The following is a 17660-nucleotide window of genomic DNA, read 5'->3' as shown; positions in this document are numbered from 1 at the left end:
CTTTATGATTTTCAAACATCATGCAATAATGGTGTATCAGATAGCTTTTGCTGCATAACAAACCAAGCTAAAACTTATTGGAGTACACAAAAATAAACTATTTCATTCAAAGTTCTGCAGTTGGCAGTGTGGGCCAATTTGACCAATTTGACCTCTCTCTTGTGTCTGCAGTCAGAAGTCAGGTCAGCAGAGGCAGGCTGACCTTGAGCTAGGGCACCTCGGCCATCCCCACATTGAGGAGTGAATTTACACTGCTGCTGTCATGATTTTAGGATGCCTTCTTTGTGGAGGATGAACTGTGAAACTTCCTATCCTGTTAAAAATAAACCTGTAATTACTCAGCTTAAAGAATTCACTAGAGAAAATGATATAATGGTCTATTTGAGATACCTTAAGTCATTGAGCTCTAATTGGGAAAATTTTTATTTTCCAATAATTTCTTTCAGTTTTACTGCCAACTCCCTTCCCATGAATAATTTCTAAATCCAATTTCATGGCTGTTCTGTCATTTTTAGTTGTTCGGTTCAGACCAACCTATTAAAGTCAAGGATTTTCCCTACTCGGACCCATGAAGGCCATCAGACTTTTGGTTCTAGAACTTTCCTCTGCTCCTTTCCCCTTGCACTTTTCCTCTGGTGTTAGTATGGGGAGGAGGTAAGGAGAAGATCCAACTCCTGACATGTCTTAGCATGGCACACAGGCTGTCCTCTTCTTTGTTGGCCCAAATACTCTTCCCTTGCATCAACAACCAACTTCAACAGTGCACAAATTCCTGTTGCTTTTTCTCTGTGGTCAGCCCCCCTAGTCTTACTGTAGTCTATGAAGTAGAAGTGAGCAGGAAGAGGTCCCAAGACCCTGTTGGCACTGGATTCAGCTCCAGGGTATTTCCTTTAAAAATCTGAAAGCATCTTCAAAAGTTGGCCCTCACCTGGCCACCATATTACTTCCCAGACTGTAGGAGTCCCCAGAAAGCTAAGTCACCCCTCCCCATCTCATCTATATTCTACAACTCTTCCCAGCCCATTCTTGAAAACCATAAAATACTCAAGAGAGTCAATTCATGCCTCCTCCATTTGGCTTTATTATCCCACTATCTTTCCTTAATGCCCCTGCCCTCAGAACACCAAAGCAAGTTTGCAAGTACTATTGCTTAGGAGACATCAAGTGGGAAACCAGTGTGCATTTCTTCTGATACCCACACACCTTATGAGGAAGCCTTTTATCACCCATTCTCTTTAGCTCCAGAGGAGAGACCAATAAATGCTTGCTTCTGTTTCCTTTAGGTGAGGTAAGAGGAGGTCAAGGCCTCTAACAGTTATCTCCTGGCCCCTTTCCAGTCTTTTTTATACTAAGAGAAGATAAGTAGACAGCGGGAAAAGTAGTGGTTGGGAAGAGGTGTTTATCTCTGAATCTGCGAAAATGGCACTTTTTAGCAAGCCCTTTGGGAAAGTAACTGGAACCCCAGCCTGATGTTCTCTCTGAATTTAGAATGCAGAATAGATAGTGGCCTTTACTCTCAGCTGTGAGTTCCAAAGACTGGGAAGTTCCAAAGACTGGGCATTTTACACCAGCATGCTCTACAGAATAAACTTTTAATCGAGGTAAATCTTAAAAAAGAGTCCCGGTTGTAACTTCACTATTGCTGTAAATAGAAGTCTTTTTTCTTCAACTTCTATGGCCCATTTTCCTTTACCCTTGTTGTAGATCACTCTTCTTCTTCTTCTTTTTTTTTACAAATCAAAACCATTTATTGTAAGAGTTTAACAGTATCTCTATAGGCATCGATTAGTTTAAATATCACAGTTCATTCTCTTTCCTTCAGCACCAAGAAAATTGCTGTGATGGCCTGTCTTAAGTTGGTTTCCTCTATTGGTCTTTTATCTGACAAGACACCTTTGGCAAAGTAATGACAAAGGCTCATCAATATGCTACTTTTCATCTGCCTGACACTGAAATCAATGGACTGCAGAAGAAGTCCCTCTATCAGCATTGTCAGAAATGATCACCGTGCTGGACAGAACATGCTACTTGATTTCTCTGAGCACTCATTCATTCCTGAAAGCTTTCTCTAGGCTGTTACAAAAGTGACCCTGCTTAAAGGTGAGGAATAAAGATGCTGTACAATCAAAGGATGTTCAGTAAGTCTGGAAAGGGGAGATTCTCTCGAGTGTGAGATGATATAATGGTCTGCATATCCAGCCCCTGGGAGAAATCACATTCTCCATCTCAGGGACATGTGACCTGCAGGATCTGCATTTGTGGGACTAGACGCCCTAATTTGTCATAAGTGACAGCTGGGCATAGAGGGTTACACTCAGCACCAAGGAAAGAACTTACCCAAGCAGAAGTGGTTGGGTTGGCATAATCCAAAAAAAAAAAAAAAAACTTCAGTCAAAAATTTAAAAATAATACAGACATGATTATATAAATACTTTGGTATGATTAGCCAATAATAATAATTCAGTAGAAGAAAACAATTTATCTTGTAACATATTTAACATATTTAGATCATTTATGATCATCATCACAATTACACATAGAACACTGAATTCTACTAGCAATCATAAACCTCATAGAATTAGGTCTCCCTGACTTAGAAACTGCTGGGCTTGGGCTCATTCTAAAAGAATAGTATCCTAGAAACCTGCAGCCTTCAGTTGGAACTCTAATCCAAAGTAGAAGAAAGATTGAAGAATGTTGATCTCAGAGGGTGACATCCAAATTATTCTGACTGCTGAGTATCTAAATCATCAGGGCAGTTGATTGTTTTTCTGCTTGAAGAGATACAAAAACATCATGCCCTAAAAAGCAAGAAGTTCTTTTACAAAAAAAAAAACACACACACACACACACACACAAAACAAATTTTGCCTACTTAAAGTGCACTTTCTTTTGTTCCTCATATTGGCAGGTACTTATATACTCTTTTCCCCCCAAAACAATTGCTTATTCTAAAATAGCAATATGACACTTGAGATGTTTTTCCCCTCCTCTTCTTGTCCCCACCAGTGGTGAAATGTGATGACAATATATAAAATCCAGGAAAGTGGTAAAGCTATGTAGGTAACTAACAGATTCAGAGACAACTGTCAAGAATTCCTCTGAGGAGTTAGGTGGTGTGTACTTCAATGGCATCTTACTAATGGGGTCACCAACAGAAACCCAAACCAAAATTGCCTGGAAAGAGAATGCGTGGGTACAGTAAGGGAAACCCTACAGGAACAACGGTCATAATGTCAGGGGCCAGGTATTCCCTTAGAAGTAAATATCCTGTAAAACCCCAAAAGGCATAGTCAAAGCACGACTACAAATCCCAGAAGAGATGGAAGGAGAAACGGCAGCCCCTTTCAGATCAAGCAAAGAAGCAAGACATGAAGGGAGTCAAATGGTCAGGATTTAGAAGGATGAGAAGTCAGTCAGGAAATGGGTAGATGAATTCGCATCTGAAATTCACCTATGAGAGTATGGACAAAGGGGGATTCCCCTCAATACAACAGTGAAACGAGGATAAGAATGAGAAGGAATTACCTCCTATAAGTCCAGTAAGCCTTACCTTCTCCTTCTAGCTGGTAGGACACTAAGCAAGAACTCAGTGATCTAAAAACCTTGATGCTGCCTCCAAAACTGTGTAAATTCTCCCAGAATATAATTTGTGTGGGACAAAAACTTTGGTTGGCACTCAATAGCCACCTCTTTGATAACAGAAAGGGCTGGTTTCATCAGCAGTCCCCCGGGAACACACGCATAGAAAGACCCTGCACTAGGTTTAATGCTCCGTTGTCTTCATCTTCAAATTTTTAATAATTTTCAAACAAGGTGCCCCACAATTTCATTTTGTGCTGAGCTCCACAGATCCTCAAAATTATTCTCCCTCCTCCAAGTGGCCAAGTCCTCTTGGAGAGTCTGGCCCTTCTGTAGCTCAAAGTGGTTTTTGTCTGTCCACATGTTGTGTCTCATTCCACCTGCCAGTAAATTGGTGTAGGGCTAGGTTTAAGATGCCATTCACACAAATAAGAACCAAGAAGCAAGCTGGGAGGTTTCTGGAAAACCTTTTCTCAATCTTAAAAAGAGACACTGGAGGAATGTTTCCATTGTTCCTATCTCAGGATATTGATGAATGGGGCTGTCAACATATATCCTGAATCTGACTACCTCCTCCTCCCTGCACTACTGTAACCTGGGCTACTTCTGTAGCCTGCTAAGCATACTACCTATTTCCACTCTCACCCTTTACAGTCAGTTCCCCATAATAGAAACAGAGTGTTTCCTTTACAAACATAAATCATGTCACCTACCAGCTCAAAACGCTCCAAAAACTTCCCACCTTATGATAAGGTGGGCTGGAAAGGCTCACGCCTTTCCAGCCCCAGTGGTCTCTGTGTTGTTTCTCAAACACACCAACCATGCCCTTACGTGAAGGGCTTTAGCTTACTCAGAAGCCCTCCCCCCGACATGTTCTCATGGCACGCCATGCCACTTCATTCAGGCCCTTGCTTGGAACCAAAGACTTTCTGGACAACCATACATAAAGCAGCCCCGCCACACTTCTCTATTACCACAGGCCACTTCACGGTTCTTCACAGCACTTTCAACTACTTGAAATATTACATATTTATTTCTTCCCATCCCTTTTGTTGATCTCTGCTCCCATTAGAATGTAAACTTGACGAAGGCAAAGAATTTGTCTCTTACCTAATACTATAGTAGAAAATCTATTTGGAAATTTATGGCCAAATCATTCCACTGTGTCCACATAGTCCCATTATGTTCCCATTACCTAGAACCTTGGCACATAATATTCCCTAGATAAATAACTATTGAATAAATGAATTAATGTTCTGCCTAGAGCTACTATAGCCACCCTGTGACCCTAAAGGAATTTCTTGACATGTGGTGGGAGGTGGAGCAGAAAGATCCCAGATCTACTGTGAGGTCCTTGAGCTGTGGGATTCTTCAGTCAAGCGCAGCCCTACCTCCTACCTGCCATGTGAGACAATACATTGTTAAAGTCATTTTGATTTGGACTTGCTGCTTCCTTGTAGCTGAAAGTATCCTAACTGGGGCACCTCGGTGGCTCAGTCGTTAAGTGTCTGCCTTCGGCTCAGGTCATGATCCCAGAGTCCTGGGATCGAGCCCCGCATCGGGCTCCCTGCTGGGCGGGAAGCCTGCTTCTCCCTCTCCCACTCCCCCTGCTTGTGTTCCCTCTCTCGCTGTGTCTCTCTCTGTCAAATAAATAAATGAAATCTTAAAAAAAAGAGAAAGTATCCTAACTGATGCATAATTCTAACCTTCTAGAAAATTGTGACATTTTAAATTCTGGAAAACACCATCTAAGAACACTTTTTCTTCTTCTCTCATATCTCATACAACCTGGATAAATTCAGCTAAGTGATTTATGACTTTTAGGACTAACTTGGTAATATTAATCACATCATTTACCTACCTACCATGATCCATTATTATAGGCGTTTGAATACCCTCCATGCAGCTGATGCAAAAACATGTTTCTTGTGCAACCAGGCAAAAATGAATTATAACATTTGTTTTTTTTAAAAGATTTTATTTATTTGACAGAGAGAGACACAGCGAGAGAGAGAACACAAGCAGGGGGAGTGGGAGAGGGAGAAGCAGGCTTCCCGCCGAGCAGGGAGCCCGATGCGGGGCTCGATCCCAGGACCCTGGGATCATGACCTGAGCCGAAGGCAGACCCTTAACGTTGTTAATTGTTGTTGATGAAAACAACAACAAAAGAAACCCCCCTATACACAGAAAAATACCCCAAACCTTGTTTTCCAGATACTTGTCTTTAAGTATCTTTCTAATAAAAGTGTTTGAACCTTTTAGAAACATTCAAGTAGAAAATGCTTCTGGAAGTTAACTTTATAAGAGAAAAGAATGTGTTACAAAGACATACAAAAATTTAAATCATAGACACATTACATCCTTCAGAAATGCCTCCCATATTCTCAAACATATTATGCTGTTTTCTAAGAATTCAATCTTTAAATTCATAGTATTTCCCTCTGAATTCACTGTTAATTAATTATAACCATGTTATTGGCATTTGGAATTAGTTCTTCATTTATTTATCGAGTGCTAACTTTGTATCAGACTTTAAGACACTGAGGAAATGGATACAAAGAGATAATAGCTTCTATTCTCTGGCTTTAGCTTAGAGGAAAACCTCTTGAAAGCCTTCATACTAGTATGCACCATAAGAGGTGCTAAGATTTTTTTCCCAATTCAGAGGCCTATGGAGTCCATCGCAAACTTCCTCAACCACGTTCTGAGGCCCAGTCAGTGACTTACAGTCCCAGAATCTGCTAGCAGAGAAGGCAAATCACACTGTAAATGATGTGACTATTTATGTAACTGGTATACCCCTTAGAGTTGGACAGTACCCAGCCTAAATGCCTTGGGGTAGGCACCGGTCCATCCCAGCTGTACCTCACTGTGCCACCAGAGATACATTTGGAAACTTATGACCAATTTATTTCTCTGACTCTCACACTACTGTCATTCTTGATCTGTGGCTAAAGTGAATGTCTCTCTTATGCTCTTTCCTGCCCCTTAGTCTTTTCTACCTTTTTTTTTTACCCCCATGCTGTGGGTTGAATGGTGATCCCGCCCACAAAAAAATAAAAGGTTATGTTTCAGTCCTAACCCCAGTACCTTATATGTGGCCTTGTTTAGAAATAGAGTTGCTGCTAATGTACTTAGTTGAAATGAGAGAGAAAGTAGAGTGGGCCCTAATTCAATATGACTGGTGTCTTTATTTAAAAAAACAAAAAACAAAAAACCTTGTGAACAGACAAGAGACATGGAGTGAACAGCATGTGAAAGTAAGAAGAGATTAGGGAGATATGTCTACAAGCCAAGTAACAGCAAGGATTGCCAGCAAACACCTGAAGCTGGGGAAGAGGCATGGAACAGATTCTTCCTCATAGCCCCCAGAAGGAACCAATCCTACTGACACCTTGATTTTGGACTTCCAGCCTCCAGAACCATGAGACAATACATTTCTGTTGTTTAAGCCCCCCCAGTTTGTAGTATTTGGTTATGCAGCCCTAGCAAACTAATACACCCCGTCTATTGCTGCCATTCTCATAAAGAATTTTAGCTGTTACCCCTGGAACCCTCATTTCATGTTCAATAAGCTTCCTGACATCATTATTTTCCTCCCCAAACAATCTCTCCACTTCCGGCATTCTCTTGAGGATGGTGCTTTACATGTGGCTCTCTCAAGTACTACTCATCCAGTACTGAGCTGGCATTCTCTGGCTCTTGGTTGCTAGTCCCAGGGATAGTTGCCCTCATATATTGTAAAACTCCTTCTCGCTCTGCAGATGAAGCCATTGGATATCCTCTACCCACCCCCCATCACTATTATTTCCCAACCATTCCATCACATTCATATATAAATTTGACACCTGCTTCAAACTCTTCATCTCTACCCCAAGTCCTGTCCTCATCTCAGCCATCTTTGAGGGCCACACGCATGAGACCCCAAAGTCCTTAACCCAAGAACTCACTGCTACTAATTGCCCTCTTCAGACCCAGTGGCCACTGCCTTCCACTTCACTCACTGAGCCTTAGGTGCCTTGTCTGACCTTGATCTGCTCTACACACAAACCCTTAAATCCCAATATGCCATAACCTCTTAGCCTTCATTTTTCTCGTGGTCTCTTTCCTGCCCAAATTGTCTCTCTTCTCCTGGCTTCATAAAGATCTCTCAGCTCTGTGTGCCTCCACAATTGTCCAGATGATGAGACCCTCCCTGGCTTTCCTCTCCCACCTGGCACAGACCTCTTCATTGATCACTGACAGTCTCTCTTCCACAAAGGCAGAATATGAGGGTACAGATGGTTCTTGGGATATACCAACAAAGATGTGTGTGAAAGAGAGACAGAAAGAGACAAAGGGAGAGAAGGAGTGAGAATTGGTAGAACGCTAATGGCTCAGGTAATTGGGCCACTTTTAATAGTTTTCACTTTATTTCAGAGTAATAGTTACTTACCTCACTTAAAATTTGTGGCATAGCACTTATTTGCTTGCTGCTCTTCAATTGTTCTCCAGCAATTACAGAACTGAGTTCAAGTTTTTAGACTGTCTTCCTGGGCTGGTAATAATTGGATCTTGTCTATCCCTCTAGAATCATTTCCCAGCACTTCCCATCTCGCACATAGTACAGTTTGAAAGCTTTCTACTTTCAGATATGCTTCTGCTTGCAGCCTTATCTTGCCTTCTTTGTGTAATCCCTTAAGGAAGTCCCTCCACCCCCAACTCTGGTGAACTGCTAAGCTTCTTCAAAACTCACTGAAGCTCTGATACCACCTTCCTATCATTTGCAGATTCCTTTGGATAGAATTTACAAGTCCTATCTTTAAAAACACTTCTTCATTTTGTACATTCTTCTACAATTGTACTGATTCTAATTTTTATTTTTCCCCCATGTATCTTTATTATAGTACAGTTTCTCAACCTCAGCACTATGGATATTTTGGACCAGTTAAGTCTCGGTTGTGCTTGGCTGTACTACATATTGGCAAATGCTTAGTAGCATCCCTGGCTTCTGCCCCCCTAGATTCCAATAGCATCTCTCCAAGTTTTGACAACCAAAAATGTCTCCAGATATTGTCAAATATCCCCTGGAGGACAACACTGGCCCAGTTATAGTGTAACCCCCTCTGGGGCTGTACCTTGTCTTTTTCATCTTATTAAACTCAGAAACTAACATAGTACCTGGCTCACAACATACATTCAGGCAATGTGAAGTGAAGTGATCTGAAGCACAGAAAGTATGACACTGCTCTAGCAAAATGCCACAGACTGCCCAGGCAGTGTCCATAGCATCCCTCAGTGATTTCCAAATAAAGATATTTTCTAGTTAAACATGATGTTTCACTACTAAGAAAGACAAACGAATTCTGTTGTTTTTTTCTAAAAGCAAAGGGCACATGTGAAAAGTTTTCTGAGCACCGCGGCCGAAGGCTAGTTTTAACTGTGTAGCTCTTAACACCTTCCGGGCTCACTTCCTGCTCATCAGTTTCCTCTCCTTCTTGAAGCCCCTTCTGCCAGTCCCTACCTCCCCAGCAGTCTCTCCATTGCCCTACACACACAGCAGCGGGGCAGAGCCCCTCACTAGGCACACGCAGCTGCTCAGAAGCCAGCCTTCAGCCAAGGTGAATGGCTCCAGTGGATGACTGCCAAGTCCGCTGCCTGATTCCTGAGCCAGGGCATTTGGCTCCTGTTTACTGGGCTTTTATCTGCATTTATCTTTTCAACCAAATGAATTTAAATTATGTCTTTACCTTTTACTACTGAGGTGGCCTAAATCCCCCTTCTCTCTTAATATGACTTCCTACTACAGTCCGTTTTCTTCTCTAAGAGAGGGTTATAAATACCGGAGATGGGAAATGGACTACTTCTAGGAAAACCTTATGAGTCCAGTTTGGTGCATGTGGGAAGGGTTCAGACTTCCCAGCACCCCAGGGCAGGACTCAAAGAAGATTATTTTATATTTAAAACAGAAGGTAACTTAACGGCTTTTCTCCCACCTGCCAAATGGCAGGCCTCACATCCTTCTGTTTGCACAGTAAATTATGGAAAGACAAAGAGACTCTGGAAAACTCAGCATGGTAAAACCAAATGGAGATTACCTTTTTTTCCCCCTTAAAACAACTGTACACATTAGGAGAGAAGCTAAATCCTTCATCAGCAGCTGATGGGCCAATGTCACAGAGCAGGGCTATCTTCATCCAGTTCTGTTTGCCTTTTGCTTTCTCAGCCTTGGCCTTTGTGAAAATACAAAGTGTTGATTTTACGCTCTTATGTTTAAAACTATCATGGCAGACAACACAGGTCGGCTATCCCAATTTCCACCTCCAACTCCTTTCTGACTCCCTTCTCCCTTGTTCTGCCTCTAACTAAGAAGCTGGAAACACTGCATACTCACTCTCCCAGCTTCTCTTGAAGCTTGCATGGACATGTCAGGTCTTTTTGCCCAATAGGACCTAAGAAGAATTCTGCTGGGAGATTCAAGGAAAGTGCTGGCCTTCCTGATATAAAAGACAGGGGTTTCAAAAAAAAAAAAAAAAAGACAGGTGTTTCTTGTGCTGCCCCCTTCCCCTTCTTCCCACTTCAAATGTGCACATGTTCCTAGAGCTGCAGTCACCCTCTGAAGACTGGGAAGCACCTCTTCCATCAGTAGGCAGCCCCACCATTACGCCAAGTGAGAAAAAGAAATCTCTTTCTCCAGACCTGGTAGACAACTGTTCTGTTGTTTGCCGCCAAAAGCACTTACAATGAAAACAGCCGTGTTTATACTCCCATCAACTCACTATCAAAGGAAATGGGCTTGGTACACCCCTTCTCTCTTCCCTGTGCACTTTCACCCGAAATCCATCGGGATACAGTGTGGTTAGTCCAAAATCTGCCTGGCATTAAGCATTAATCTAAGCCAACAATGACATGATAGCTCAAGTTGATTCCAGACGACAGGCTGAAAAATCTAGGTCCCAGTCCTTGGATGCCTGGCTTTCAGAGAGCTAGCACTTACTGAATGCTTACTATGTTCTAAGCACTCTTTCAGTGCTGCTTTAAATGAATTAACTCACTTAGTGTTGGTAAGAACCTCTGAGGTAAGTCCCAAGATCATATTCCTTTTAAAGATGAGGGAACACAGACAGAGTAACTAACTTAGCCAAGGTTACCCAGCTAATAAGTAGCAGATGGCTATAAGGCTTGGACTTTCTGAGCCAACAGAGTACACATCCTGAAGAATATGTGCCTTGAAGGAAAAAGCCATTGCCATTCTACATACGTTGGGAAACAGATGAACTCCTATTTTCACCTTTGAGAGAACATCAAAGTTACCACACTATAAGATAAAATCAGCCATATGAAGGGAAAGGTGATTCTGCCCACATCAGAGAAAAAAGTGCACTTAAATGAAATAATATTAAATACCAATATGAATAAAAATAACAATAACCACTAACTTCTATTGTGGATGAATCATTTGTCAGGTACTTTGCTAAGTAATTTTTTCTGGGTCTTTTTATTCAATTCTTGGAAAAATACAGAGGAAGTAAGGCAGATACTCAGCTGCCAGTCCCAAGGCAATCGCTTCTCCTTCTTTCTTGCTGTCTGAGCCCCAATATTTTTTACTGTGTTTACCACCCTCTTACCAAGAGCTCAGAGAAGTCTATTCCATCCCCAGCCCAGAGGAACAATCATGACCAGTCACTGTCTATCATCTCCTTTGTCAGCCGCTGATTCCAGGTAGGCAGAGTCTTCCTTGAGAAGCTGTAAATGAGGAGAAATAAGTGATAATGTATTGGGAATTTCTGGGAAAGACTTCCTTTACTCGTCAAGAGAAGCACACAGGGGGAAGTGGCCATGTCATGCCAGTAACTGAAGCCGTCATCTTGGAACCATTAGAAGAAGCCTACGCACCCAAACCAAACTGCTAAGTATGGCAGAGAAAAGAAGAGAAAGTAGAAAGGCGGGTTTCCCAGTGGGAGTGTTAACTGCTGAGTTAAACCTGAAAGCGCCTTCCCTCTACATTTCTTGTTCTGTGAAACACCAGTACATACCAAATAGGTTCTCTTATTGCCCCCATTTTAGAGCTGAAGAAACTGAGACACTGAGTGTGGAAACCAGGATTCAAACCTGGGCAGTCAAAACACCACCACCGCCGCCACTGCCCAAATATCCCAGCTTCCTCCTGCAGGCCCGCAAAGCCCACCTCTCTTTCTTCACACCCAGTAAGGAACATTTCAGTAGGGAATTTTTTGAGCAATCATTCTATTACCTGAACCTCCAAGTGATGTTCAGATTAGCAGACCACAAGATGGCTTCAGAAAAAGCTTTGTCTTCTCCAAATTAGAATGTGAGACCTAAAGTCCTGACAAGATGCACACTAGACAAGACAATGGCATTCATAAGAAGTATCTAGAATAGATGCGTAGAGACCTGGGTGGCTTGTCCATGCCTATCTCCACCACATGCCTCCCCTGCACTCTCCAGATCTTCCAAGCAAGGGTGCTTGCCTTTCCCCAAACACAGGGCTCTTTCTCTCATCCTTGCTCAGTTACTTCTTCTGGTACTGCTCTCCCCACAGCATGCTAGTCTAAATCTTACCCCTTCTGTAGGACCCAGTTTGAACACTCCCATTTCCCAAATCCCCCCATGACAGCTGGTCTCCCACTTTGTTGTGCCACGATAGTATGTTATCTTATTATCTCACTGAATATTATCTTAATTTGTACGTATAAGTATACATCCGGCTTCCTTGCTCAGACGCTAAATGGAATGAAGGCAAACCTGTGTTTTCTTCATCACTATAATCTCTACCCGGTGCTTTCTACTAAGTACCTTAAAGAGAGATTTGGACTTTTTTAAAAAAATCAACATTCTGAATCCAATAGTATTAAAGGAGTATCTTTATGAATAAATATACAGCCTATTCTTTCTAAAATGAAGCCATTCATTGTTTTCCTCTTCTTCTTTTTTTTTTTTAACTAAATTGCTACACCCAATGTAGGGCTTGAACTCACGACCGTGAGATCAAGAGTCACACACTTACACACTCTTCAGACTTAGCCAGCTGGGCACCTCTGTTCATTCTTTTCTAATTAACATTTTTTAATTGTTACATTTTTGTTTTAATTTTAGAGATATCAAAAGAGTAATTTTATGAGCTATTACCCTATGTCAAGTTAGGATTTTCAAAGGACTTTTCCTTTTTTCTCCCTTTCCTGCCCCCTTATTCCTCTATTTAGTAATACAGAGAGAGGATACAGGTCCTGGGTGGTGAATAGAGAAAGCAGGTCTTGTAAGGGCTATGCTAGGGCAGGTGGCAGAAATCAATGACAGTAACTCAATCATGACAGTAACTCTCTGACAGCACAAAGAGGTTGAGAGAAGTACTCACCTGTCAAAGAAAACCATTTAAGGAGCAGCGGCCCTGATTTCAAACCTGGACACATAAAGCTTTATGGCCTAATAAAGTAGGCTATCTAAGAGAAAGACCCAGATCATTGCAGTTAATATGAACCACACAGCAAGGTAAAAAGAACATAGCAACTGATGACGACTAGAGCCAGTTTGAACATAAAAAGCAACTTTTTTAAAAACAATGACCATCAGTCTGGTCAGCTTCATAAGTCACATTGAGTTCACTTATATTTTCATAGACTGCAGCACCTCTCTATTTGTGAAGACCCTTTCTCCTGGAGTTTGGTGTTCTATTGCTTCCATATTCCCCTGCTGCCATGGTCTATTCCTATTTGTGTTGTTGGCTGGCTTAATTAGAGAACCAGAGTGCAAGAGTGCGGAACCAACACTCATAAACTTAAATACCCTCTCTGTGTCAGAGGTGTGGTACATCCATCATGTAGTCCCCAGCACGACCCCATGATGTGTCATTGGCTCTATGTTACAGAAGGGATTGTTTGACCTCTGAGTTCATGGGCTTTCACCACACCATGAATGGTGTGCTTGAAGCACCAGGGCCTCTGAGTAGAGGTGGCAGACACCTGGTTGCAAATGGAAGTCGGAGGTATGATGAGTGTTCACTTGCTGAACAGAGTGATGTTGTATATAAATGACTGTGAACTTTACAGCCCTCCATTTGCTATTTGATAAAGAGCAAAGAAAGCAATTCTTACCAAATGCATCTTCCTCATGGCAAAACCAGTAAGTGGCCAATGCTAAAACTTTTTTTTTTATCCAAGTCAACAAACAAATGTAGTTGGGACAGATAAGATTGACCTTGAGATTCTGAGAAAATTCAAAGATGCAAATGGAGAGCCTTTGGTCAATATTTACTTCTTAATAACTCTTAAAGGATGATAATACTCAATTACAAGGGTGACCCCTTAGAACAAAGGGAACACACAGGAGGCCTTCATGACCTACGCCAAACGGGATAGGCTTGTGGAACCTAAAATAAATCCATCACTTAGGAATAACCTATGGGAAATTCAGTCATTATTTCTGTAAGGGTGTGATGTGAAGAAATTATAATGATTTCATTTGCTTGAAATCTCTGCGGTGGGAAATAGGCAATATGAATAAAAGAAAACAGTGTATGTGATCCATCTAAAGCCTTCAAATGAGAACAACTGAATCAGGATGGAATTGGGGGAGGTCTATTGGGGCTTAGGAAAACTAGAACTGGTTATATCCAGTTAAATCACCAAGGAAATCAGGGACTCAGAATTAAAGTACGACGAGATCTCAAAAATTACCCAATTCAAATCCCTAATCTTACACACTTGGAAACTATAGTCCAGGGATGGTTCTAGAACACCTGATTCTTGACACCCAGGCCAGCATTCTTCTCCTACTTTATGATGTTCTCTAACACATCAGTTAGTTAGGATCAGTTATGAAATATACATAACATATTCTACTATATACCTACGCTCCACAAGTAGTTATAGATTAGAATGAAAATTACCTCAAGCTTCCCCAGGGCCAGATGAAAGCCGCCTTCAACATGCAAATATGAATTAAAAATACCAAAATGAGGTTATTCTAAGGGAACTCTAGAGTAAGTTCATCAAAACGTATACAGGAAATATGCCAGGAGAGAGAATTCTAATCTTTAAATAAAATATTAGTCCCTCTGCCACAGAAATATAATGTACAGTTTTATTTATTCTGTTCAAGAAAAAATAAAACACACCTAGAGAATTCTGGAGATCATGTGTAAAGTCAACTCAAGTACACTTATTCTCATAATTCTCAATTCCTCACTTGAGGAGGAGGACTCCCTCGAATTGAGTGAGGTGAGTTGAGAACAAATAAAACGAAGTATTACATTGCTCAGAAAATAAACACGTGGAGCTCTTAGCACAAAAGAAGTACAGGCAAGGAATATAAATGGACTCATAAAGGTTTGACCAAATTTATGAATGTCAGAGTCATAAATGGCTACTGAGAGTACACCTAACCTTTAAGGTTAATGTCAGAGAGGAAAACTATGTCCTTTCCTGGCAAATCCCTTGAGGCCTCTGTTGTCAACACAATGTTGGGTTGGACAGAACACTGGGCTTGCCTGGCAGAGCAGTTCTTAAATTCCTTTTAACTAATGGGTATCTGCACCGGAGGAACATTCATCTCTTCAATGGGAGCATAAATGAAAAATGTTCCGTTTTAGACAGGAAGCTTGATGAAATGCTGCTGTTGGACATTATTATTTATGTAATCAGAGTTGAACAAGAGGAAAAATTTTAGTTTTGGAATCAGAAGAAGGCAAGTGTTGAATCTAGGCCATGCCACTGAGTGGGCCCTGGTGCAAGTTACTTACTTTTCTGTACTCAGCTTTCTTTCTCACATGTGAAGTGGGAAGAATTATATCCATGCTACAGACATCTTGCTGAGACTTCTATAAGAAAACACTCTGTACACTGAAAAACAAAAAATACATATTATTATGTAGTGACAGTTAGTTTTAAGCCAATCTCAGTCACTTTGGGAGAGGGTCCATGAGATGCATGAAGACAGAGCGATCTTTGCTTTATTTTTCTGGAGAGAACTGATAAGATTCTTTAAAAAGGACCCTCGTGACCCAAGTCAGATGTCAACTCCCTAAGGCAGAGTTTCTTTGTCCTCTAAATTTCCAGAAACCTCTAGTCATGTCTCATAGCACTTGCATTATTGTTTATCAGATTACTCACCTTCTTCATTTAACTGTGAGCTCCTCTAAGACAGATGCCTCATCTTATTCATCTTTGCATCCCTAATATTTATCATAGTTTCTGGTATATAGTTGGCACTCAATAGATTTTGAACAAATTACTTAATGTGTGGGTGATCCTGCTGTCTCCACTTTACAACAGTAAGGTAAAGAAATGATTCAACTATAAAATGAAATAAGTTAAAAGTGACTAAGGTACCAAATCAAGACTCATCCTCAGCTTTCCTAATTTCTAGACTTCAGTCTCTAAGTCCCTAATTTGGGAATAAAAGCATCTTGGTCCTATTTGCATAAAAAGTAAAAGGAAAGACATGGATCGTTGGGTACTGAAATATTTACAAATGGCACATATTTGCAATCCTAAAATCACAATCCTAAAAATCCTTTAAAATAAGATGAATATAACTTTTGACCATAACATAAAATTTTAGGTAAGGACAAGACTGCAGAGTCTGATCACCACCATCATCTTCTTCAAAGAGAAAACCTCCAGCTTTGTTATCTGCCCAATTCAATAAAGGGATAAAAATTAATGTGAAAAATGCAAACTTCATATTCAGTCCAGGACATGAACCAACAGTTGCACGTATTTAGATCTTTTTAAATATCTAGGAAATTTTCTCTTCCAATTCATAAAGTTAGAAAGGTAAATAGGAAGTTAAATAAATATGCATGCCAATAATATAGAAAAAGTATTATATACTGTATATTACATAACCAAGTGGAATTTATCCCAGGTATGCAAGGTATGCAAGACTGTTTAACTTGCAGATTACATGATACTATATATAGAAAACCCTAAAGACTCCACCAAAAAACTACTAGGAACTGATAAACGAATTCAGTAAAATCACAAGTTACAAAATCAATATACAGAAATCCATGCATTTCTATACACTAATTAAGTAGCAGAAAGAGAAATTAAGAAAACAGTCCCATTTAGAATTGCACCAAAAATAATAAAAAACCTAGGAATAAACCTTAACCAAAGAGCTGAAAGACCAGTACTCTGTAAACTATAAAACGCTAATGAAAGAAATTGAAGATGACACAAACAAACAAAAAGATATTCCACGCTCCTCGGTTGGGAGAACAAATATTATGAAAATGTCCACACTACCCAAAGCAGTCTATAGATTTAATGCAATCCCCATCAAAATATCAACAGCTTTTTTCACAGAACCAGAACAAATACTCCTAAAATTTGTATAGAACCACAAAAGACCCTGAATAACCAAAGCAATCTTGAAAAAGAAGAACAAAACTGGAGGTATCACAATCCCAGATTTCAAGATATACGACAAAGTTGTAGTAATCAAAACAGTATGGTACTGGCATAAAAATAGACACAAAGGGGCACCTGGGTGGCTCAGTTGGTTAGGCATCTCCTTTGGCTCAGGTCATGATCCCCAGGTCCTGGGATGGAGTCCCATATCAGGCTCCCTGCTCAGCAAGGAGTCTGCTTCTCCCTCTGACCCTCCTCCCTCTCGTGCTCTCTCTCTCTCACTCTCTCTCTGAAATAAATAAATGAAATCTTAAAAAAAATAGACACAAAGATCAGCGGAACAGAATATAAAGCCCAGAAATAAACCCATGATTAAGTGATCAATTAATCTTCAACAAAGGCATGAATATGCAATGGGAAAAAGTCTCTTCAACAATGGTGTTGGGAAAACTGGACAGCCACCTGCAAAAGAACTAAATGGGACTGCTTCCTTATACCATACAAAAAAATAGGGCGCCTGGGTGGCTCAGTTGGTTAAGCGACTGCCTTCGGCTCAGATCATGATCCTGGAGTCCCAGGATTGAGTCCTGCATCGGGCTCCCTGCTCAGCGGGGAGTCTGCTTCTCCCTCTGACCCTCTTCCCTCTCGTGCTCTCATTCTCTTTCTAAAATAAATAAATACCATACAAAAAAATAAACTGAAAATGAATTAAGGACCTTAATGTGA

This window comes from Eumetopias jubatus, unplaced genomic scaffold (genome assembly GCF_037043125.1).
Source record: "Eumetopias jubatus isolate StellerSeaLion01/CBP00866 unplaced genomic scaffold, mEumJub1_p1.0 scaffold_2, whole genome shotgun sequence".
NCBI lineage: Eukaryota > Metazoa > Chordata > Mammalia > Carnivora > Otariidae > Eumetopias > Eumetopias jubatus.
This window is presented reverse-complemented; position numbering follows the sequence as displayed.